We start from the raw sequence: 25475 nt of genomic DNA on the forward strand, positions 1-25475 counted from the left end.
GAAAATGTCTTATAGTGATGAGTGCCCACGTCCCGAGCAGCTACATCATGTAGATCTCAATTTCCTTTACCGATCTCTTCTCTGACTCCCTGTTCATACTCGTGATCAAAGGCCAATAATGTGACCTGCACCTGAATATTTTATTCTTGTTTGTGCTTCCTCTTCGAGAACGCCCCTCTTGCATTATTCATTACGTGAGCTCCCCATTGATTCAGCTTCTGTTTAATCTCAGCGGTGGCGCAATACTTCCCCACGTCAAAGTCACCGTCGCTGCTACCTTGGCTTCAGCTGTCACACATAAATACCTGCTCCAACCTCCGTCAGCTGAGGTGAGGTGACTTCAGGCAGCAACAAGTGAGACTCTCAGGGTCTGGAGAAACTTGTGCAACTAGTGTAATGGGATTGGTTTAAGAAGGACATTGTTACTTCTTTCTGTGACTTCAGCTGCTGATGGAATTGTGAGTGTCATTTCGCTGTGTAAGCACTCCCTCGCTGCCTCAGTACTGAGCCAATCTTTAACCTTTTGGTGGTCATTATAGGCAAATTGAGACTCATTTTGATCTTATAACTGATGTTTGATATGAAATATTCAAGGACCCGAGGCTTTGCCAATTAGCCAAGCTGTAGGCGGTCAATGATGCTGCTATGATTGCGTTCAATGTGACTGGATATGTGACTGCTATACTGTTATGGCCAACTGCGAGGATGTTTTCAATGTCCCTGTCAGGGTGGGAAGGAGCACTTAAAGCAAAAAGTACATTTCTTAAAGGCGGTCACTTCATTCGCACAATGGTGCCATTTAGTTCTGTCGTACTGCAGGATTTAACAGCGTTTTAGGGTCATGAATGAAACATGTTTATTCCCTTATAGATGAGCAGCAGACACAGCAGACCCACCTAGACTCACCTGTTTTTAATTTGCAAGTTTGCTGTCAAATAGATGTTGTGGACTAAAAAGTACAACAATTCACTGTGATGCAGTAATGCAGTATTTGGAGCGTATACCAGCTCCCCCAGCGATAGACATGGTACACCCTACAAAGGTCGACAGACTTTCACAATTACCCAATGCTTGCATGTCTTTGGACTGTGGGAGGAATTCGGAGATCCCGGAGAAAACCCATGCTAACACGGGGACAGGCAAACTCCACACAGAAGGGCTTTAGCCGGCCTATCTCGCAATTTGTTAACCAAAGCGAAAAACAATGATAATAAATATGTTCACCAGCTGGTCAATACGTTTGTCTGTGAGTATTTTGGTTCTAGACAGGTACCGTACAATGAAATCATCAATTTTGTTTAGCTGAAAACGAGGTTGATGTGAATGTTGAAATTGAACAACAGCTGTAAAAGTGCATCTTGTAAAGCCAAACAAGCTGAGGGGACCTGAAGAGTCACCACTAGTGACCCTTTACACATTACTCACATTTCATTCATATGTGCTTCATTTCCACCACTGATAAAGTTGTATGCTCATCCTGGTGATTACTGTATATAAGCAAACATATCCGCAAAGTTTATTGGGGTTTTTCAATTACACTCAAACAAGCCACACATGCTGCATGTTGTTCATTTATTACAAACAGGAAATTTGAAGGTGGTTAAAATTCTGGTGAAGGAAAACATTGTGCGACTAAAAGCTGTAATATAAATGTAATTGCTGCTATTAGTGTCACAATGAAATATGAATGCAGAGCAAGTTGAGGGTTTCCACTAAAAGGGTTTAAAATTGCATTGGTCTTTGTGGTAGTCATTAGGTCAGAGGTGACTTATGTCACTTTATTGTGTGGCTGACGTTTCTGATTGGACAACACACTTGTCCTCACATCTGTTCATTCTGCAATTCAGACACTTTCTCTAATCCACAAGTGCAAGACAAGTCCAAACTCTTCATGCGTCATTAACATCCAAATATAGTTTACAAAAAATACTCCGTGATAAAAAAAAAAGAGCATCCTGTCAATGTTGCCTCTGGTATTTCAGGAGATGAAAGAGCTTCTTGATAGAAATGTCAATGTTTACTAAATATTTCATCTATTAAACGTGACCACTGAATAGTAATGTAGCGGGTATAATCTCTCTGGAGTAAAATATACGACCAAATTAGTAGTTTGATTTCCATATCAAAAGCCATCATAGTTTCACGGCTCAGGACTCGGGCGAGGTTGGAAACTGTAGAAAACAGCACAGAGAAACAGGGAAAAGGCAAGTTGTTGTGTTGTTTCTGTGCCATTGATATGCAGTGTGAGCATGATGTGATGACATATAGTGAAATCTTGATGTTGTTACTTCACTTCCAACATTAGACATCCTGTAAAATTGTGCTTTGGGACAATGAAGCAGGTTTTATATTAAATTGAATGCATTAGGTATCACACCTGCCTCTCGCTCTGCTTAGACACAAATTTTATTTCCTCACTTTTTAAGGATGGTTGAAGAATTTTTCCTTTATAGTAGAATTTGGTGGTACAGAAATTTCTCTTTTTTTATTATGAAATACACAGTAGTTGTGCTGCTGTCTGTGAATTAGGAGAAAGTAGCTGCTTTGTGACAGTTCACCAAATAATCATAAATACCTATTTCCCCCTTACCTGTGCTATTTATCAATCTATAGTGTTTTGGTGTGAGTTGACCAGTGTTGGAAGAAATCATGACCTGTTTATTCAAAATAATCCACAGACCTGGTTGTGAGCAGTTTTGACTGATACATGGCATAACAGGTAAGAGGAAAAATATGTACTTTACTGTACTGTATTTTGGGGTAAACTGTCCCTTTAACACTGAGTGCATCTTGGTTTATTCCTTGTTGATTATGATCATCATGAACTTGTCAAACATCACATTGCCTCTGTTATCGTTGTCTCACCACAACATGAAAAATCAAATAATATCTGTCACTGGAAATGGTTATCAAGTGAGCTCAGCTCAATATAATGGTGTGTGGTCACTTAGTGAAGGCTTCATAAATGGTTAATAAGTGGGGTCATGAAACATTAGCATCACACTATTGATTTCTAATGGTCTTGTGTGCTGAGTGATGTTCAGACGCTGACAAAACAGTAATTGTTTTGTCCAACACCTCCTGCTTAAAGAAGTTCAATAAGTATTGATTTCATATTAAGTGTGTAATAACTTCCAAAAGTGTCATTGAGAGTGGATACTAACTTACAGTGTCAGGACTTAAAAATCGGACTTTACTAAAGTAATTCTGTCTGAAAAGCTTTCCTTAGATTTTCTTCCACTCAGATTTATTTGAAATGGTTTAAACGTAAAATAAATAACTAAAATATCTACTTGTATTGATTGCATTTTTATTTGGTTTAGTGTTCCAATTAAATAATAATATGATGACATCATGTACAACAATGAGCAATTTTAAGAGCCTATTTAAAATGAATATATTGAATGGATATGAAAAAGACTCGAGGTGATAGTATTGTATACTGACTGTATGGTTCCTGGGCTTATATACTAAGTTTAGTTTGAATGGGGTTATGATTCGGTTTGATGTAGATAGAAGAAAATGAAGTAGATAGATGGAAAAGAAAAAAAAAAATTATATGTGTGTGTGCATGCATGTATGCATGTGTGTCTATGTATATGCATGTGTTTATGTGCGTGCAGGTCATGTATGTGTATCTTAACATGTATGAATAAGTAAAACATCAAATTGTTTTGTATTTAACTAAAGTATAATTATAGAAAAAGGGGGTAGGACCAGAAAAGTTTTTTTTATGAACTTCTTCCTACTCCTTTTTGAACATGGGAATTTCTTATTTGAATCACTTACAATCATTTTGGAAGATTGTGCTGAGATGTACATGTTCTTATTTATCTGTTATTTTTAATTTATATATATATAATATTTTGTTTTAAACATGTTCAAAATAAACTAAACTAACCTAACCATATTTGTGTCATTGCTGTTCTTGTGTATTTCTTTTCTTTTCTTTGTCTCTCTGCTACTTTTAGTGCTTGTGACCTCCTTTTTGTCTTTTCTCTTCCTTCTTTTGGTCTTAGTGTTTTATTACCCTTCAAAGCACTTGAATTCCATTTGTATTAAACTTTAACTTAAAAATGCACCTGTGTCTTTGATAACATCTACTTCAATACAATGACTTTAATGCATTGATAGGCTTTGTGCCACTCTACACCGATTTATACAAGCCATTAGTCTTTCAGTCTTTGGTGAGGCTTTGACCCGAATGAGAGGGTAGATGCTAGATTGGATCCGATAGACGTGTTAACGTCAAAGGACGTGCCTCGTGGCCCGCCTTATTCTGCCTTATTCTGCCTTATTCTGCTTCTGATTGGCTTAACCTTGTATTTTTGCTCTATCCCTAACCAATCCCCACTCCTCATGCCTAAACCTAACTACGTCGACCATTCTAGCAGATCTGATTTAGGCTCTACCGCTTGACAGTGGAGGTGAGTTGGGTAATATTTCTCTGTGGGTTCAAGGTTCGGGGATTCTTTATTAGTACCCGAGAGTAAATACATTAAAACAAATATCATATTATCAAAAGTAGTATCAAGTATAATCACACACACACACACACACACACACACACACACACACACACATACACACACACACACACACACACACACACACACACACACACACACACACACACACACACACACACACACACACACACACCACATTTGGTCCACTGTTAAGACAAGGATGCTCTCCACCTCTTCTGCTACATGCAAGATCTGACATGTTTCTATTAGATCAGTAACATTTTCTGCAACATCACTTCTCACTTTCCAGCTCTAACACATGAAATATCTCATGGATATTTCAGATATTGCCATTGGTGTTTTGCCACAAGGGAGAAGGATTTCCATTCTCCTGGCATGCTGCAGCCTTAATGAGTGTATGTGCAGTCAGAACAACTTGGAGCTGGTTGTGGACTTTAGGAAGGATGCAGCCCCAGCCGCCCCCATCACCCTGGGTGATTCCAAAGTCAACATTGTGGAGTCCTTCTGCCTCAGCTCCATCTCCCAGGACCTCAAGTGGGAGCTGAACCTCAGCTCCCTCGTCAAATAAGAACAACAGAGGATGTACTTCCTGCAGCAGCTGAAGAAGTTCAACCTGTCAAAGACTATGGTTCACTTCTACACTGCCATCATCACGTCCATCCTCACCTGCTCCATCACCATCTGGTACGCTGCTGCCTCTGCTTAGGACAAGGGCAGAGTGCAGCACATCATCCGCTCTGCTGAGAAGGTGATTGGATGCGGTCCATCAGGACCAAAACCTCATGCCACAAAAACAGTTTCTTTCCCCTCAGCAGTAGGCCTCACCAACAAGGCCCCGGACCCCCACTGACACTGACTCTTAACCATTGTTCATGTATGCACCTTTCACCAAGTCAAATTCCACATAAGTGTACTTTGTGGCATTAAAACCTTTTTCTGATTCTGATTCTGCAGAGTATACCACCTGTCATAGATTGCCGACACATTGTGGAAGCAGAGGACAGAATAAGACCAAAGGATAAGAAGCTGTGATATAGTCTGAGCACAGGCTGCTCAGTGAACACTGGCCACACACAACAACACAACACCTGACCTTATAGCAGGGAAACCTGCAGAGAAAGTGAAGCAGCCTCTGCAGCGCTTTGTTCAAGACCTTAATTGTAGCTGGGAGGCTGGGGGGAGTTTATTTTTGTATGTTTTTGTCAGGAACCACCCAGGGATGCGAGTGAGCCTGGTTGTTTTTAATTGCACTTACCACCTCGGTGAAGGTGTAATTACTTTACTGTGAGGCTCATTGTACTGGTTTGTTGATTCATCTTTTAGCATCTTTTAGTTGGATTCAAAGACATGCTAATGCTTTTGTGTGGTTTAAACCTGGGCTGCTCTTCTCAGCCTCATGAATTAAAACACACGCTAAATGGCCTAGTTATCCCTCAGACTTGAGACAATGGTGATGCATTTTAAGACGCCATAGCCATGGGAGCATGTGTTGAAACAAATTGCTTACTTTCTTGTCTTGAAATTGCTCATGACTATGACTCATATACATTCACACACAGTGACATATGTGGCAGCCTGTTTATGTCTCTGAGCAACCTCTTGGCTGTGCTCTCCAAAGACGGACCATCGCAAATTCCATAATCCCACTGTTTGCATGTATGAGCATGCCCCCGGTCAAGCATGAGAGAGCCAGCGCTCGCCAGATCTCATTGATTGTCCACACGAGTCTCTCAAAGAAAAAACAATTTAGTTTTTTGATACTCGGGACGTGATGAATGAAGTGTGTTAAGAAATAAGAAATGTGAAGTTTTGTTAAAAAGAGATGAGGGCATTATGACAGCGTGTCAGCGAGTATTCAAACATTGTAGAATCTACAATGTAGGTCACCTTGTTCCGTTAGATTTTCATCCCATCTTGTTGAAATACACCGGAGGCTGCTGTTTCTGTGTTTTGTTTATTTTGGTGAAAGCTATTCTTTTCCACAAGTAACACGGATTCATGCAAAACCAAAATTTGCATACTTAATTTAATCATCTGGTGGATTTATAGAGCAAGATGTAATACATCTGAAATCCATAACTTGCCGCAGGGTACTGCCTGAAGACACAGAAGGCCTCACTAATAAGATTTAAAGATACACAAAAATGAAAACACTGTAACTTCACCATTGGGCTTGGTTACAGATCAACTTTAACCCGAGCTACCACAAAGTATTATGTTACTCCATAACCAAGTCCTTATAGTTAAATATACCTTAACAACAGTGGTATCAGATCAGAAAACGGACATACGACTACTGTCAATTATAACGGATTTTGGAAGAAACTAACAATGCTGTTGCTGTGTGACAGATCAGGAAATGCAAATACTGGTTTTTAACATTTGCATTTAATCTAATTATTACTATTTATACTTTAGATTTGTCAGTTAGCTTTAGCATATACTGTATATTACATGTTTTGTAAAATAAAATCTAGCTACAAAAAAAGTCAACCAAACTTGAAGATAAAATGAAGCTGTTAATTTCTTTATGCACCACTTTACAATCAACGTTTTACCAATACAGAGACCATCCAGAATTAGAGGTGGATAACAACTTGTCTGTTGTTTTTGTTGTGTTGCTGTCTGCCATGAACAAGGAGAAGAGGTCATGCAGAGAAACCTGAGCAAGTGTTGATTGTGTCCAGTGAGACTGTAAAACATGTATGGGTCTATTACTTTTATTCTGTATTCCAAGACATTTAAAAAATGTCTTCAGTCAGGAAAGGTGACATTTAAAAAAAACTCATAATAGAGTAACAACTCTGTGTTAGAAAATATCTTATTGACAGGATTATCTGCCTAATACTTCAGAAAGTCATATCACACAGATATTCAAACCCAAAGATGCCACTTTTACGGCCGAAGCATCAAATAACAATGTGTCTTGGAAATCATTTTGTAGACATTTTTATGAATTGTAGGTGATATGATTGGTATCTTTGAAAATCTCAGGATGTGAACTAGAATTTAAAATGAAATTCTTTGGGTGTTAATCGCACTTGGAAAGATTTTTACATTTACATTTGCTTTCAAGAAACTCCTGTATATTACCGCTCGTAAAGGTTGAATTACATAATCTTCACTCAATTTGCCTTCCAATCACATTCAAACAACTACTCTTAACACATGTACACTTTGTTTCCACTCATCCTGTTTGATGTAGAGAAGCTGCTCCGTTTCTCTGCCCTGTCAGCTTTACATGTGTTTAATTGCTGATAGCACAGTCACACTCCTGCATGCATTTGTTTGCTTTCTCTCCATGTGGTGGTGAGTAGGTGGAAAACGCAAATATCACCAACGATATAGTGTAGCACGCATGCACACACACGCACACACGCACACACACACACACAGGCTTATACATATGCTGTTATATAACACCCACTGAATGATATACAACCAAAGTGTGGCAAGAAAAGACATACTGTTTCTTTATTGGCTTCTCTTCACTGGTTACCGGTCAAATATAGAATCGATAATCGGTAATGTTACTTGTTTTTAAGGCATTACATGGATTGGCCCCTTATTGCTGATCTACTTACCTTACATCACTCCTCCAGGAACCTAAGATCATCAAATCGTCTATAAGATCGTCTAATCAGTTCCTTTTAGCTATTCCACAGTCTTGGATGAAAACAAAGGGTTATCGTGCCTTCTCCGTTGTGGCCCCGAGACTCTGGAACAAACTTCTCATTCATATTAGGTCCTCCTCTACTGCCGAGATCTTTAAGTCTCGTCTTAAAACACATTTTTAGTCTTTGGCGTATGATTTAGTTTAAGGACATTTGTATAGAAGTGTGTTGTTTGTATGATGTTCATTGTGTATATATTTTTAGTGTCTTCCTTTGTTTTTATAACATAATATGACTTTGTACAGCACTTTGTTCAGCCTAGGTTGGTTTTAAATGTGCTCTATGAATAAATTGACTTGACTTCATTTTTACAATGAATTAATTGAAGAATACTCACCATTCATCCCAATTTTGACCATACACTGTTGACAAGGTGCTCTTTGTATCATAGTGTGATTGAAAATAAATAAAACAGAATGACGCAGTTCTGTGCTGCTCCACACACCTTAAGCAACTTTTACCTGACAATTTCTCTCCTGGTTTTCTGGTCTTGGGCTGTTAACAGACACAGAAGCATTGATGCACCTGGGGGAGCAGAGAGGAGATGGGATTACAGTAATAAGGCTCTGAGCCCAGTGTTAACCTGAAGCTGGAGATTCACAACATGTGAAATGAGAAAGGATGCATCTCAACTTGTGGGTGAAAGCATGGCTGCAAAAGCAGAAAATAAGGAAACATTACCCAGACTTTGTCAAAAACAATTGAACTTTGTATTCCTTTTCTTTCCTCTACTTTTTTTTTGATTCATACTCGTTCATTTTCTTTTAGACTACAAAATTAGTCTACTAAATTGGCAAAATCTAAAAATGCATCTTTTTTCTCTCAGTTTTGGGGAGTGAGAATGTGTTGAAGGTGTCAGTATGCTCGAAACTAACTAGTTTGTACATGTCACCTGACACAATCAATCGTTCAAATTCAGACAGTATTTCCTCAAATGCATTTATTGTGTTGCACTCATTTGTACATGCTCAATTGTACAAGAAATAGACGAAAGTAGCTGTGTAAGAAAAAGATAAAAGACATTGAGAGAAGTTAAAGCCAAGCGTACTTTCTCTCACCTATGCACACCAATCGCTGCATGAAGCGGGCGTGAATATCTGATTGTCGGTTTGGAAATTGTTCCAGAAACATTCGGACGTAGCCTCTGCAAATCTGACACTGGAAAGATAAAAGGGGAGGGGGGTTTCGGATGCTATTTGACTGTCTGACAAGCATTTTGGTTGAAGCATATCCTTAAGGCCCTGGTCAGATCGTAATGGTTTTCGATGAGAGGGAAGCGTTGCTGCTGTATGTGCCTCACGTTCTTGCAGCAGCACCCTAAATGCCTCGAGTTGAAAAAAACGGTTGGCTGAAGACAGGTGATTGGGTGGTTGCCTAGCAAGAATAACATTCTCCAGACTCAACCCAGTAATCCCTAGACCACAAAGGAACCATGACATAGCTGTCATTCCGACATATTTAGAAAGGGCTCATTTTTAAATATTCTTTTATCAGAGGCGAACTCTAGCTCACCCAGTAGTGTGTGCGCTCCATGTAGGCTAAGTCCTTGGCTGCTGCCCGGGCCCTTTGCTGCATGTCGTCCCCCTTTCTCTCCCCTTTCCTGTCTTTAAGCTATTATTTAATCAATTAAAGACTAGTCTATATCCACAACGTTCCACTTCCAGGATTACTCCGTTGCTGCCGCAAATTCTTTTCGGCCGGATGTCCATTACCTTAAGCTTTCTTTGTGTTGGAATTTTAAACTCCGGTGCATTTCTGAAAACTATAGTTAACTGCTCCTCAGATCTCTGCAGGGTAAATCCAGACAGCTAGCTAGACTATCTGTCCAATCTGAGTTTTCTGTTGCACGACTACACATGTTCCAACTAAACAAGTTATTTGATGCTATTTTGCAGCGGCACCATGGCTCCGTCCGGAGCTTAGAGCCGCCCAAGACGATTGTGATTGGTTAAAGAAATGCCAATAAACCAGAGCACGTTTTTCTCCCATCCAGGAATGTTGTGTGGACTAGCCAGACCCTCCTCCGCAGCGCTGTATAGGAAGGTCTGGCAATGCGAGACTAATTAAAGACCAAAAAGCCCAATAACTAATCTTTCAAACAAAGAAAAGAAAAGAAAATATTCTTTATCAAAATGACCTGAAAACTTATGGATGGACGTCATTTTCAGATTTAGCTGTCTTAGCGTGCAAACACTGTCACTCTCTTTCTCGGCCGACTGAGCATGATCCTCTCTTTGAACAGGCTGTCAGGGCAAATGTGGACATCTTGAAGTATCTCATCTTACTTCACACATGTACTCCACCTCTTCTCAAACCTCCTTCTTTCCTCCCACATCTTTAGCTGTCTTTGTAGTGGCTCAGTCACCCTGCCGCCTCTGTCCTCTCTCTTGGCATGAGTGCTTTCTCTGTGTCGCCTCCTAAACCTCCAGATGCCACAACAAGGCAGAGACAGCTGATTGAACAAATGATAAAACAAAAAGCTGAATGTGCCTTGAGTCGACACTTTGTCAAAGCTCCACTGTTTTAGTGAGATCGTTTTCGGTGCACACTTCCTTGTTCACTTCTTCAATGAGTTTATGGTTCATTCACATCATTACATTTCACTGGAATTGTTCCTTGTACAATTGAATGTGACAAATAAAACTGATGAATTGATTGATTGATTGATTTGAGCATTTATAATGTTGCTGACAACTGCATTGTGTGAGCTGAAGCTAAATTTAGTGTATTAATTAACCAAGCTCTCAGTCATGCTCTGGTTGTTGTTGCAGTTTGATTTGTTTGTGTCACCCAGCGCAGACGCCTCCCTCGTACTCTGCTGGCGATCATGCATTTAAATATCAGAATTTCTGTAATGTAATACAGATTCATCAAGTTTGAAATATATTTATTATGTTGTTGGACAATAAAAGCAACAGTATACTCCTGACTGAATTTAAGACTCCTGCACAATGTCAAACTTTTTAATTGAAGAACTGAAGATAACAAACTCTCCATTAAATGTTTTTGTTTTGTTCTGGTTTATTTTTGTTTTTTTTTACCATAGCATGGGGGTGTAATGATTAATTGTTGCTTAGCAACAGTTTGTCCTAGCCATCTGGTGGCTAACCATCCTGTCAATGTCCTATATCCCATCAAAGCTTGGACCAAGTAAATTAACTTGAAGACCAAATATTCAGCTAAAATATCAGGACCTATGTCTGATATTTTTGCACTTGTTTTCATAGGTAATAGGTTAACTTAAAAAGTAAAAAATACTGGCCTAGGTCTATAATATGGGGTACCTTTTTGTTTTGACATTTTTTGTTAGATAAGGTTTTTGGAAGTCTTCTAAAGCAGAGATCTTCAACAGGGGATCCGGGACCCCTAGGGGGTCCTCAGAGTTGCTGCAGGGGGGCCACCAAATTATTGTTAGATGGTTTGAAATAATAAAAAAATGAAAATATGTCTGAAAATATACATTAACATGAATCCAAAATTATTTCCATAAAATAATAAAAAAATGTATGTACACAACACTGATGATAGGCTTACTGGCCTACAGCTAAGGTAGCCATAAGTCAGCCATGCACAGATACAGTTTAGCTTAAAGGTGCTGTAGGTAGGATTGTGAAGATCCAGGACTTAGCCAAAGAATTTGAACATCGACAACTTCTCAGTCCCTCCCCCTCTTTCTGCTAAAGCCCAAACGGTCTCCTAAGCCCCCCCCCCCCACCCAAGGGAGAATGAATGCGTGAGCATGAGCAGTGATTGACATGCAGTTATACACTCTCCCCCTGGGCATGATTGGTGCAGCTGAACAGGGAGCTGTTGATTTTTACAAATCACACCACAGGCTGGAGGTGGTGCCAAAGGAGCTGGATTTTTTTTTTTTATTAGTCGTTCTACTGGAACATAGGGTCAGTTTCAGCACATATGACAGAGAGTTAGTTTTATAAGTTTTACCTACTACATCTTTAAAGCTTTAGTGTGTAACATTTTGATATTTATGAACGTCTGTTACATTCAAGCTATTGCCAAATGAGTTGCTACAAAGCTAATTAAGACTATTAGCTCCACACATCTCTCTCTCTATTTCTCAGTATGGCTATGTTCAGAAGATTTTGGCGTCCGGTGATTTTACTGAGCAGAAACTCAAGTGACGATAATTACCTCTTTGGAAGAGTCCATCATGTTTTTTACTCTTCCGTGTCCTCCTTGGCTAGAAGCGTCTGTGCGTAAGGCTTGTATCATGTGGATGCGCCGACAGTTTTGTTGTCATTACTTGGCTGCAGAAACTACGCACTATAGCTTTAAGGATTTAATGTGCCACATTTTAACATTAAAAACATGATGTATAAATATATGAATATTGCAGCAATTTTTATTTTTAAAGCTTGGTATTGTATGCACTATAAAAAGGTATGTATAAAGGATTTAGGCCGCCCTACACATTATTGAAGGCCCAGTTTAATATGCGATTCAATTGTATAAAATATATGTGGTAAGGGGTCCCTGCTCCATCAAGACCCCTGTTCTAAAGTAATGTGGAAGAGTTTACATTCAAGAGTGCACTATACAGTATCTTACCGGCAATGTGTATTTTTATTTAAAGCTGCTTTATTTTGTATTTCAAATGTGTAATATGGATGGTGTTGCTTATAGTAACTAACACACAGAATTATCATCCAGCTCTGCAGTTCCTCTCAGCTCTACGAGTTTTTCAGCATCTTTCAGCTCATTGTTTTGGTTTTACGCAACTTTTACTCTCACCACTCTCATCAGCTTTGTTTTCAGCTGCAACAGACAGCTGTTTTCAGTAACCAAGCTCTACCTGCTCAGTACCAAACAACAGACAGACACAGTTAGTGACTAGCGGGTGAACACAGTGGTGCATTTAGCAGCCAAAGAGAAAGATATTTCCCTCAGGAGTTGGTGGAGACCTAAGGTAAAAAAGAAAGAGAGAGAGAGAGAGAGAGAGAGAGAAAAAAAAAAAAAAAAAAAAAAAAAAAAAAAAAAAGAGAGAGAGAAAGAGAGAGAGAGAGAGAGAGAGAGAGAGAGAGAGAGGTATATACTGCACATTGATCAGATGGCCAGAAATGTAACTCTGAATTAGTTTTGCTGAATGTGTAAACAGGTCACTGTTTGCATTATTATTAGCCATATTAGGTAATTAGGTAATACTAATATGTTGTGTTCACAGTGTGTTGCAATGCCCAGAAGTAGCCAAGGTTCAAATTAGATATTCTTGGTGCTAGAATAAAATTGTGAGTTAATTCACTTGTTTGATGGATTGGGTACAATATATAACATTGGACCTGCCATAGATCTTCCCATTATTTTGAAAAATGTCTACAATTTAGAATTTCTTTCCAAGTATAGTGTATTTTGTAAAGCTGGAGTAGACGTTTTACGTCTTTACCTGCTTTTCAAGCCACAGCACACACCCGGAAGGTGAACACTGAAAATGTGTGCTGCTGTAGTTCTAACACTAAGCAGTCACAGTTAGGATGCACTCTGCGATGGGCAGGTCATCTACTCTTGCTATTAAATTAAAGCTCTCATGCCCTTTGCTCTTCTTCCTCTTCAGTAAAACCCTCTTTCTACTTTTTCTACTTTTTCTACTATGGTCAAAGTTGCAAGATGTGCTTTGCCACTACTTGATCTCTTTCTCCTCCCAAAAGATACAAAGCAGATTTTCCTTGTTTCCTATCTGTAGTACCTCTTGTCTGGAATTATTTTTTGCCTTTAAATATTTATTTTCTTTCCTTTAAATATCTTAAAAAATATTTGTTTATTTGCAAAATAGCTGTCTTTAATTTCAATATATGTGTGTTCCTTAACAAGCCCTCAGGTTTTTTTTTTTTATCTCACCTGTGCATTTGATTATGTTATTGTATATTTCTGCTTTTTCATTTTATTTTATATCCACAAATAAAGAAAGAAAGAAAGCAGATAGAACAATGTCTGCCTCCATCTCTGTGTGCATGTTTGTAGCATCTGTTCAATCTCTGCTGGTTTATTGGTTGATAAATAAACACACAGTCACTAGATTTGTCTTGGCTGTGTAATATCGATGAGAAATCTGGCAACCCCCAATATGCTTGTTGGGCACTGCCAAGGTGCTCTTGAGCAAACCCCCCACCCCAAACGCTCAGGGTGCCTGTCAGTCGCAGCCCTGTCACTCTGACATCTCTCTATTTGTGCATGTATAGGACCTGAGCATGTGTGTGTGTATTTCAGGCTTGTGTGTAGTGTGTTCTAAAGTGTTCGGTAGACTTGCTGTTCCCGACCTGTCACTCGACAGTGTGACGTCTTTATACTCGTGCGGGGTGGTCGCGACGCTAGTTGCAGTCTTCTCCTGAACAGAGGTGTCGCTAATGAGGAAAGGCTACCGACTTTGCTATTTCTACAGACCAGAAGAAGAAGATCAAGCCTTTCATTCACCATAAAAGAACTCATCTTAACCCAGTGAGTTTACAGGAGAGACTTGCAGTCACTCTGAGAGTCCTGGCATCCAGTTGCCCTCGAACTCGTCCATGCTTCCTGTTTCCGCTTTGTCGTGTGCCGCTGAAAAAAATAGGGTGGTGCAAGACTTCTGGAGATCTACGTCATTTTGAAATCACATTGGCGTGTGACAGGTCGGGAACGGCGACTGTAAAGAGGCCTTAACAAACAGAGTGTACAGTTGTAATTTCCCCATTGGGGATCAATAAAAAATATAAATTATTATTAATATTAGAATCATTCATCCAACCCCCTCACCCCATGCTCTGTGAATCTACTTTACTCAGTTTGACAGAGTAGAAAGTGATATGAAAGTTTTAAATTTAGAGAAACAGAAATAATGCTCACTTGTAACTCAACTCTCAAAACGTGGCCTGTAGAGTTTTACAACTTCTGCAAAAAAATAATAATAATTGAATACGCAACATTAAATATTTTACATGTTAAAGTTAATGTGGCAGCAGATTGTTACTGTGACACAAACCTTCTGTAAACGCCTGATAAAGCAGCTTCAGCTGTGAAAAACCTGACAAGAGTACTAAAGACGAAGCCAATGTGACTTACATGGACTAAAATAATGAAGGTAACGGTTTACACTTTATTTCTCATCTTTGAATACGTCACAGTATCACAACTTTTAACTCAACTGAAAAGATTTTTATAGAGGTTTTTTTATTATTTCATTATAGTTTATACAGCGTTACGGTGTTTGCATACTGGATTGTGGAAAATATGGCATTTACATTTTTTTACCACCAGACAACATGCTTTATAAACTTCAAATTGAAATACACTTGTATTTTGCAAAAAGGAATATTTGAATAAGAGAACCTTGTTTTTTATTTGTATATACTGTAACTTTTTGAAATGTACTCACTTTTGCTAACTGAAATATGTGAATACATAAAGGACAAATCTGATTCTGTCTCAACAAACTTTGCAGAGATTCCACATTAAAATGAATCTGCTTTGTTGCAGCTGCAATTATAAGGTATTCATTACTCTTGCTATTTAAATACCTACCTACCAAATAAATAATGCCACAAAAGTTTGTTTGTCTTCCGTGTCCTGTTTTTGGGTACACCATACATATTTTTTTTGTTATCAAATTTTTATTGTTTTAACACCGTTTAAACATGACATGTAACGACAAAGAAACAATCAGCAATTACGCCAGTACGAAATAAAAATGAATAAATCAATGATAAATAAGCTATAAAGGGCACTATATCAGTGGGATAACAAAATATACAGAGAGATTACATAAAATAAATAAATAATGAACAAACCTACAGAACATATTTCAAAATATCAAAATATACACAAATATATTTAAGTGGGTACACCATACATATTTATCTTTACTGATGAGTGATCTATTATTGAGCCACTGATATTCTGGTGTCATAATATCACCCACATTGCTTATTATGTTTTTTATTAATTAGATTGATTGTTTTACTGTCCACAAAGTCCCTCATCCCCCATCTCCATGTAAGGGATTATCTTTAAAAAACAAAAACAGAACAACATTTTTTAAATTCACGTGCCATATATTGATAGGAAAAGCATCTGTACACTGCAATCTGTGCAATGTCCATGAATTGAGCCAAGCTTTCAGTCAGGAACCTAATTCAAGCATCAGTAGTTAACAGGTTAGTACAAATGTAGCTCAGCGTAAATTCTGTCAGGGAGACGTCATTTATGTTTACTCGCTTCTCTTAAACTGATCAGCTGGTGGGTGGGAGTTACATTTGTGTAAACCAATCAGAATCGGGCATGTATGTTCAAGCCAATCACAGCATGACTACCATGTTTTAAAGCTGTTCTCTCTCCTGCTTCTGTCAGTTATCTTTTCAGATGAGAGGGCGACCCGCCTACTCCCCTTCTGCCTCCAGGCTTCTTCGACCAAGGTGTTCTCGGTCTTATCCCGGCTGACGGCTCCCTTTTGGTTTTCTACCGGTCTACGGGTTTTAGTCGCCACCACCAGTGTCTAGACTCCATGGGGGATATGTTTGGTTTTCTCTAAACCTCATAAAAATATATATACCCCTTCTACGATGGAGTCTAGTCTCCAAAATCTATGTATGTTCTTACTTTACAATTGTATCTTACAAATAAATGTTTGCATATCTGCAACGACGTCTCTCCTGATTGAAATATGGATGATCACAACAATTAGATCTGCTGCAGAGTCATGAAGATTTGAATTCCAAAAAAGACATTATAAACGTTTTACAAAAGTATTAAAGTTTCTGCTTCATTTGATGTTATGGCTCAGGGTCATTATATCAACTACCTTGTACAGGTACAGTGGTACAGTGTACAGTATAGGTGTCAACATGTTTTGGAAAAAAAGGTCTCAAAAAAGTCAGAAGGTCAAATAAACATCTGTCCCCCTCCAGCCTCCACACAAACAAAAACACTCTGAAAAACACACATGTATTGGTGATGCATGATTTATGGTCTAAGCAGATATACTTTTCACTCACCCCTTCGTTTTTCACCGAATCCTCAAGAATCCGGGGTGTTTCACTGGTCTGGCAGTTTTGTACTGTTAATAGATGTTCATTAAAATCCAATTGCATATTTGGATGTGTTTTCGTTTTCTGCATCTAACGAGTACAATTAAAATGTATTCAGTTATTCAATGCCATTGTCCCTGTGGACCTTTAAAGCGTTTTGGCCAAAAGTACTAATTAGTGTCAGATTTCCACTGTAGATTAATTTACTCTTTTTTTCACACACGCAGACAGGCTCTGGTCTCTCTAATGAGGCCTGTCGAGGTCTGGAGGAGGAGAGAAGAGAGGAAGTACAGGTGGCAGCTCTCTAATTATGTCCCCAGTGGATGACTACATTACCCAGATATCCCAGGCCTCTGACAGGTGGGTGGGTGGATTGGAGATGGACCATCACTGGGATGAATGACAATTTGAATGAATCATTTCCTCAGTTATTCCATTAGGGAAGGGAGTGGGCTTATGTTTCCATTAAAGTAGTGCACTTTTGTCTCTGCACAGTAGAATTGAAATCACTCTGTATTATGGGCCTTTCAGACACAACTCGGTTTGAGCTGTGCTCAAACTGCATTGTGTTAATAGCACATCTACATAGCACATCTACAGTGACATTGCTCAATGTAGTGAAAAGCCGCTGTGGCGCAGCGAAAGCCATCGGAAATAATGCGGTTGGTCTGAAAGGCCCATTGCCTGTCAAGGTACTAAAAGGCTAAAGTTGTATTTTTCGTCAACTGTGATAACACCGTCTACATTAGGGGCCGTGCCTTTTTGATTCAGACTGATGCTGTTGATACTAAGAAAACACTAAAACTTTCTAATCATGGGTTCTAATATGACTTCAATTCCAACGGACAGCTGTGGGCTGACATTGTTAGCTGTGAGCTTGGTCCCAACTGTTATTTATGCACCTACTACATTACTCTGTGACTGCATATTACTTCATGTTGTGATTTGAATCACAGAGTAACTAAACGTACAGAGTGCTGAGGTTACAGAACAACCTGTATGTTAAATCTAACAGGACAATGTACGTATCCTCCCAATGGTCTAATTTTGTAAAGGGACGTATGGTTTAAATTAGGATTGATAGCTTATGCTATGTGAGCGGAAAAAAAATATCTTGTACTGTATCAACGTTCATAGGCTACACAAGCAATGACGTGCTGCAGTCGTTAGCATAGCACCGAGTAAAGTCAAGTAAGAATCAGAGCTAACATTAGCAAGCTAGTTAGCCTATCTTCCATGTGAAATACAAACTTAACAGCAAGATGAAGAAATATGTTTAATGACTCACATTACATAACCAGCACTATGTGGGCTTTTTGAAAAAGGGGGGAAAACATCTTGTAGCAATATTCATAGGCTATCATGGCATGCTGATTTAATTGCTAAGCTTGTTTCCATTGCACTTTGGCACATTTAGCTTTTATCGATATACAAACTTTTCCAACTTAGCCAGGCCTAATTTAACTTTTTAGCGATATTTTGCATTTTTTTTCTCTCTTGAATTTTCAGCATTACCACTCAGGATTTTTATACATAAAATGTGCATAAAAACAAGTGGATGAAAACCCACCTACAGTTCGCCAAATGTGTCAGATTTTATCCTCCTTTAAAAAATGGAAAATCATTAAAAAAAGGTCACAAAAAGTAAAGTCAGTTCGACTTTAAACACCTTAAATTAATACCTGACTTGACAACTGTATGAGTATTTCTTCACTACTGGAAAGTAATCTCTCAATATTCCCTTCATTCCCTCCTCTTGTTTGGATAAACAGTAGTTGTCCTTTCGAAAACGGTCATGGGAGCAGGCCGAAGCTTCCTTGGCAGTGATTTGTGTGGAGGGAGTCAGGTCCCATCTGTTCCCTGTCCACGGGGGATGTTGGGTTAGCCAGCCAGTCTCCAGCCCCACCACACTCCCCCCTCACATCTCCACTCCCCCTTAACACCCAGAGAGAGGATAATGAGAACAGGGAGAGGGTGCACCGCACCTCACCGGGCAGCATGCTTGTCTGAGCTCCCGCCTCGCCACGTCTCGTCCCCTCGTCCCTGTCATATAGACTCGGGGCCTGGAGCTGGTCGCATGTGATCAGAGCGATCAAGAGGTATTCTTCAAATGCAGATAAGCTGTTTGACATGTGTCCTACTGACTGTTGCTTCAGTGATTCTTGCTCTTCAATCACAGACAGTAGCACTTAAAGGGTAAATCCACCCATTAAAAAAAAAGGATAGGCCTGTAATTTCTCACTTTCTACCTACAGTATGTATATAAGTTGGTTTAGCATCAAGTCTTTTTGCCTTTATAAAGGGTGATCACAAAGCGATTTTTTTGTGTGAGAGTCAGTAATAACACTTTGCAAAAACTAACTTTGTACTTATATCCTGCAGCTCACTTACAGTACTGTATGTATTTTGGATTGCTTCCTCCTTTCACTGTTAAACATTCAGTGGTACAAATGCAAGCAGGCCAAAGCACAGCTTGAAATATTTCATTGAAATATGTAATTAAAAGGAGAATCTGGCAAAGGATGCAGCTTTTAAATTTAGTTTTCTGTTATTTTTATCCACTTCTTTAGAGCCAGTGACTCAGAGTAAGATGTCAAGCTCACTTCTCTTTAAGTGTCATCATTTTTCTCTCTAATAGAGAATCAATCAATTGTTTCTCCCCTGACAGCAGCTTGGACGAGCCTTTCTGTAAACACTGTCTGAGATGTGACTAACAGGCCACCGTGATTTGTGTCTAGCCCCTCCCAGATGACGTCTTTCATTTCCCCCCGCACCTCTCGACCCGCGGAGCTCTGACAAATGTTTATTTTCACTATTCAGAGTTAGACTGAGAATTAAGTCATTTATTCCAGCTTGTTGAAAACCAACTCATTGTCTGGCACAGTGATCTGGCCAGACTTTGAAGGCTTAAAATTTCACGACTTAACAGTGTGACCAGATGTTCCAGTGACCGTCTCACGTTTGCAGTGTAACAGATGAGCTCCGACATCACACGCTCTGCTGGCCAGAAGAGGCTGAGACACACCCACACAAACAGAGGAAAACTCCCAATGGGCTTTCACTATCTGAAAATGAAATTACCCTCACTCTGCCTGCAGAACACAATGTGCTTAGATTTGCAAGTGTGAATGAAAGTGTGTTCCCCTTGTACGACTTCTGAATACTTGATAATCTTGTATTCACATTCTTTTTACCCTCTGCAAGATTAGTGTTACACAAAGGAGCCACCATCATCACACATAAGGTTTGTCTAATTTTTCAGTATCTCATCCTGTTCTGCTCCACATTCATGTTTGCAGTGTTTGGTTGATTGCTTGCGCTCACATAAACACAATAAAAAGGCAAAAACACCTTGGATCATTCTTTGAGGGCAGGCTGGAATTAAAGTGTGTGGAGGGTGGATATGGTCCTTTTTGAAAACCGGGTCAGACGATCATTAGAATATTGATTCAGACAGTGAATGGACTCAGATCATCCTGGCACGGAGACTGTTTGCAGGATATTATTTAACTGAAAACAGCGTTTGAGTGTTAATTGAACTTTGGAATTAGCGTAGCTCACATTCAGACACTCATCAAAAGTAAAAACATAATTATGCAACACTATCACCCCAACTGATATATTTATTTCAAAGCAATTTATCCTGTCTATACTGTATATGTGTGTCTATGTGGTCAGGGTGGAGTCTATCCCGCACAGGTCAACAACGCTACATAGGAACTAGTCTGTTTTAGGCATGCAGATATTCTTCAGACACAGATGCAATTATATTAGTGTAGACAAAATGTTCAATACCTTCACTGGAATACACTTTTTAGCATGGTGTCTACGTGTGTATGTCCACAATTCACTATAAATATCTACTAAATTAGCTCTAATGACTTTGTATTGTCTGAAAGCTCGGTGTTAAGCGGTGAGTAATTGTTCTTAAATGGGATTCCCGTCATTGTGTAACAAAAAAGCCGATCCTTTACAGTATTTAATAAGACACGTAAAAGCCTCCTGTTCAGGTTTTAATTCTGAATCTCGTCTGTGTTATTAAAATGTTCTGCAGAAAGTGTCTGAAATAATGTAAATTGCAGCATTTAGGTGCTGTTGAAAATTCTCCATGTTCACCATCCTTGTGCTTTTTTACGTGTTAAATTCATGAATTATGCAACCAGTGTGAAAGAGGTGTAAATTTGTTTGTGTAGTGTGAGAGCTGCTCAGGGTTAATTAATTTACACTTATTCATTTTTTTTTCACCACCACCTCACCCTGGTTGTCACACACACCTGCATCTGCCTACATGCCTACTCATCTACACACACATCCAGTAAAGGATGTAAAAAAGCCCAGAGGTCAGAGGGGCAGTGGAGAACTGGAGGAGTGAAGCTTTGAGTCACTCTCCACCTCCAGTCTCTCTGCGTCCCGCTGCTCCTTCGTACCTGATGGGGACATCTGACTGTTTGATGTGTGTGACAGCGGTACAGAGAACACCACACCCTGCAGTTCTGATCTGGTCTAATCGTGGACCCACCGCCGCGCTCTCCTGCCGATTTGCATCCTGTCACCTGCAGGGGAAAAGGTCAATCCAGGTAACATCACAGCTCAAAAGGCAGGTAACTCACGATTATTTGTATCGTCCCAAACAAACATGGCTGCAGCTACACTCCGCCCCCCCTCCCCTCTCTGTGCATGTTTCAAATCCACGCCTTTACACGGAGCTAGATGCTAAAGGCTTGAAGCCAAGTAGCAGCCTCAACAGCTGAGTGTTGAAGCCAGTGCAGAAGTGCCTTTGGATACATTTGTTCTAATGGCATCTCCAGTTCAGCACATTTCCGGTTTAAAAAGGATGGTTGGGAGGGAGCTAATGAAAGGAGTGTCTGCACCTTAAAAACACCATTGTTGTCATGGTTTTGGGTTTGGGTTCTGTTGGTTTTGAGGTTCTGTTCTTGTTTCCTGTTTTTGTTGTGTATTTGTTCTGTTTTCTGTTGTAGCTCGTGTTTCCTCCCTTGTCTTGTCTAGCTGTAGTTCCTGTCTTGTTTTCCCGTGTGTCTGTATGTTCTGTTTCCTTTTTTATTTTGACGGTCTGGTTTTCTGTCTTGTCTTGTCTAGTTTACTTCCTGTCTTTGGTTTTCCCTCCTTTGTGATTGCCCTAATGTGTTTCACCTGTTTCCCAGCCTCGTCACCTGTCTTTTGTTTCCTCTTTACCCTGTGTATTTAGTCTTTGTCTTCCCCCTGTTCTGGGTCAGATCGTTGCACTGTTTCGGTTTGGATTGTTTGAGTCTTGTCGCCAGTTTATTTTCCTGTGTGTTTGTCTTAGTGTTCCGGTGTTCCCATTTGTGTCTTGGACTTCTTTTTGGATTTTCCTTTTTTCCTGCTGCGTTCTGGACGTCCTTTGTTGTTTTGTACTTTGTTTTACTGGTCGAATAAATCCTCATCATCTACTTATTCCTGCCTGCCTGCCTGCCTGCTCTCTGCCTTTGGGTCCACCATTCCCTGCTGAACCTGACAATTGTTGCACTCTTCCAAGTGGAACTTATTTACACTTTAGTGTAAACTTTATACAATAGTATTTACTACCTGTTATTTTTGTTTCTTCATGCTTCATTATTTTGTACATGGTAGATGCTTATAATATATATAATATTCTACTTTTTCTTTTTAAGTATCTATACTACTGTTGTGCTTCTGTGATGCTTCAATTTCCATGCATGAGATCAAGAAGGTTTATCTTATTTATTTTGGAGATTTTGCAATTTGTGACAGTTCTGAATTTTGAATATACATGTTTTTTTTTGTTTGTTTTTTTTGCAGTGGATTTCTTCTTAATACTGAGTAGTTTCTCTTTTCACTTTTGAGATGTTTTTTATAACATTATTGGCATTTAATCATTAAACAATTATCATACTCCATCGATCCATATATCCAACCCCGATGGATTACATTTATACACCGCTATTTTGCACAAGGAAGCTATATTTAGGGGTAAAATATGCTTGCGGTTATGTTTTTTAAATTCTTTACAGTTTTTGCTGATTGCTTACACACTGAAATCAAAAGTATTACAAAATGATCAAAACCTTACACTAAAGGACCAAAACATTGGCCCAGATGTGCACCACTATAAGCAAAATATCAGACTCACACTTTTGGCAAAACAATACACACAGTGATTTGCAAAACACTAATCACACTTGTATACACACAGAAGTATATCATGATGTCACGTCCTTGCAATTCCAAAGCACATTACGAAGGGGCTAAGCTTCTCCTCAGAACGCGTAGCTCCTATGGCGCTATTTTGATGCTAACAAGCCATCACCTCCCGTTAGCATTCCATTGACTGCCATTCATTTTGACGCCACTTTGACAGCAAATAACTTTACATATGAAACGTTCAAAGACTTTACTTGTCCATTGTTTATTTCTAAAGAAACACGACAATGTATAAAAGGCTCCATTACCTTGTACCTCACGTTATGGCTCTGTAGCAGACGTTTTTATAAAAACAGGCTAACGATTGTGTCATAACTACGCGATTTACTGTCGCACAGTAGAGTTTAATTACGAATGTTAACTAGGATTTTAGTTAGCAATAATTAGCCTGTGCCTATGTTATCTCCTTACATATACTATGCCCTCCGTCTCTGTAAGATTGGGAATGATTGAGATTGCTCTTGGCACAGCTACCAGAAGACTTACAACTTTCAGACAGGTTGCTCACATCACATTTACGCTGTCTCTCTCAGTTGGAGGCTGCGCAATAACGCTCAGCTATCACCGGAAAAGTGCTTCTAATATCCTTCACTGGTCTCCGTCCAGAGCAACGGGATCTGTTGGTCCATTTTATATATGTCAGTGCATATTACCACCAATCTGTGAAACACAGCCATCAGGTGCGCAAACACATGATTGCTTACAGTATTTTCCAATTGCTAAAACACAATTTTGCAAACTAGGCTGGTTTTATCTAAATACTTAACACAATTCACAAAACCACACACCCAAACTGCTAAATACCTCATGTATCCTGCAAAATTAAGCACTGCAACCAAAACTACATATAGCATTATCAAAATCAAACTTTTGCACCAAATGGCACACACTTCATTCATATTACCAGATCTTTGTCTAATCATCTACACATTGGTGGGCATAATGACAAGCATTATCATATTTAGTATGCTTTGCCATAATACTAAAATGGTTCAAATTGTAGAAAATTCTTCAGATTGTTCTCATGCACAGAAATATTATTTATTATTATATATATAAGAAATAAAAAAGGTGCTCACCTGTGGTCTTTTCATAGTGCTTACTTCCTGATTGAGGTGGTAACAATTAACCACTGAGGCATTTGGCCAGGTGGCACATGTGTTGGCCAATTAGCTCATGTTTTGTCATTTTGAATGGCAGTGTTTTGAAATGGCAAACATGTGACTTTATGTCAGATTGTTGTGTCTTATGCAGAGAACCGTGTTCAGTGCATTTAAAAAGGGCCATTTTGAATTGCAAAATGTGTGTAAAGCAGAAAATGTGTTTAGACATTTGGAGACTTGAGAAGAGGTTTTGCTCTAGTGTGTGTGAGATTAAATAATGGTGCTATGCATGTCATTTTAGTGTGTTAGCGATTGGAAAAAACTGTAATTGTAGACACACCAATCAGGTTTACAGTAAGCACTATAAAAATGCAGCAGGTAAGTATTTTCAGATCTTTTTCTGTTTGTTTGTTGTTGTTTTTTTTACTGTGATTGTAACCTGTACTGGATATAGTATTTTATGTTTGTCTGTTGTTTGCTGAGCTAACAGTGTTATGCACACTACTGTAGTAGCATGAAAACTGGGACATGTTTTTTTGGGATTCTCCATGTTGACATGTTGACTGATTTGGGTATTGGAGAGAAATAAATTATATTTTCCTCAGTCTGCAGCATTGATCTTGTGTAGTGTTTGGTGAACTTATTCTATATTTGCATTTTCTCTGTGTACTTCATTTACAGTACTCTAATCACTGAGAAGTAGAATTGCTAGAAGTGTTTTAGGTTAGCAACAGCAGTGTGTAACTGGTTCAAACAGAACTAAGTCATATGAAACGTGTGTTTCATATGGTAACAAAATATGTTTTTTATAAATTAGTGTATAGTTTTTGCAAGAGTGTTTCATTTTGCAAAGGGTCTGAGGTGTTCTGCTAATTGGGTGTGTGGTTGTGCTAATTGTGCGTAGTGTTTTGAAAAAGACTAAAATTAAAAAAAAACTGTAAGCAATCGTAAAAAAAAACTGTAATGTACCTGGCAGATCGTCAAAAGTTGAACTTC

Source organism: Perca fluviatilis, chromosome 22 (genome assembly GCF_010015445.1).
Source record: "Perca fluviatilis chromosome 22, GENO_Pfluv_1.0, whole genome shotgun sequence".
Classification (NCBI taxonomy): domain Eukaryota; kingdom Metazoa; phylum Chordata; class Actinopteri; order Perciformes; family Percidae; genus Perca; species Perca fluviatilis.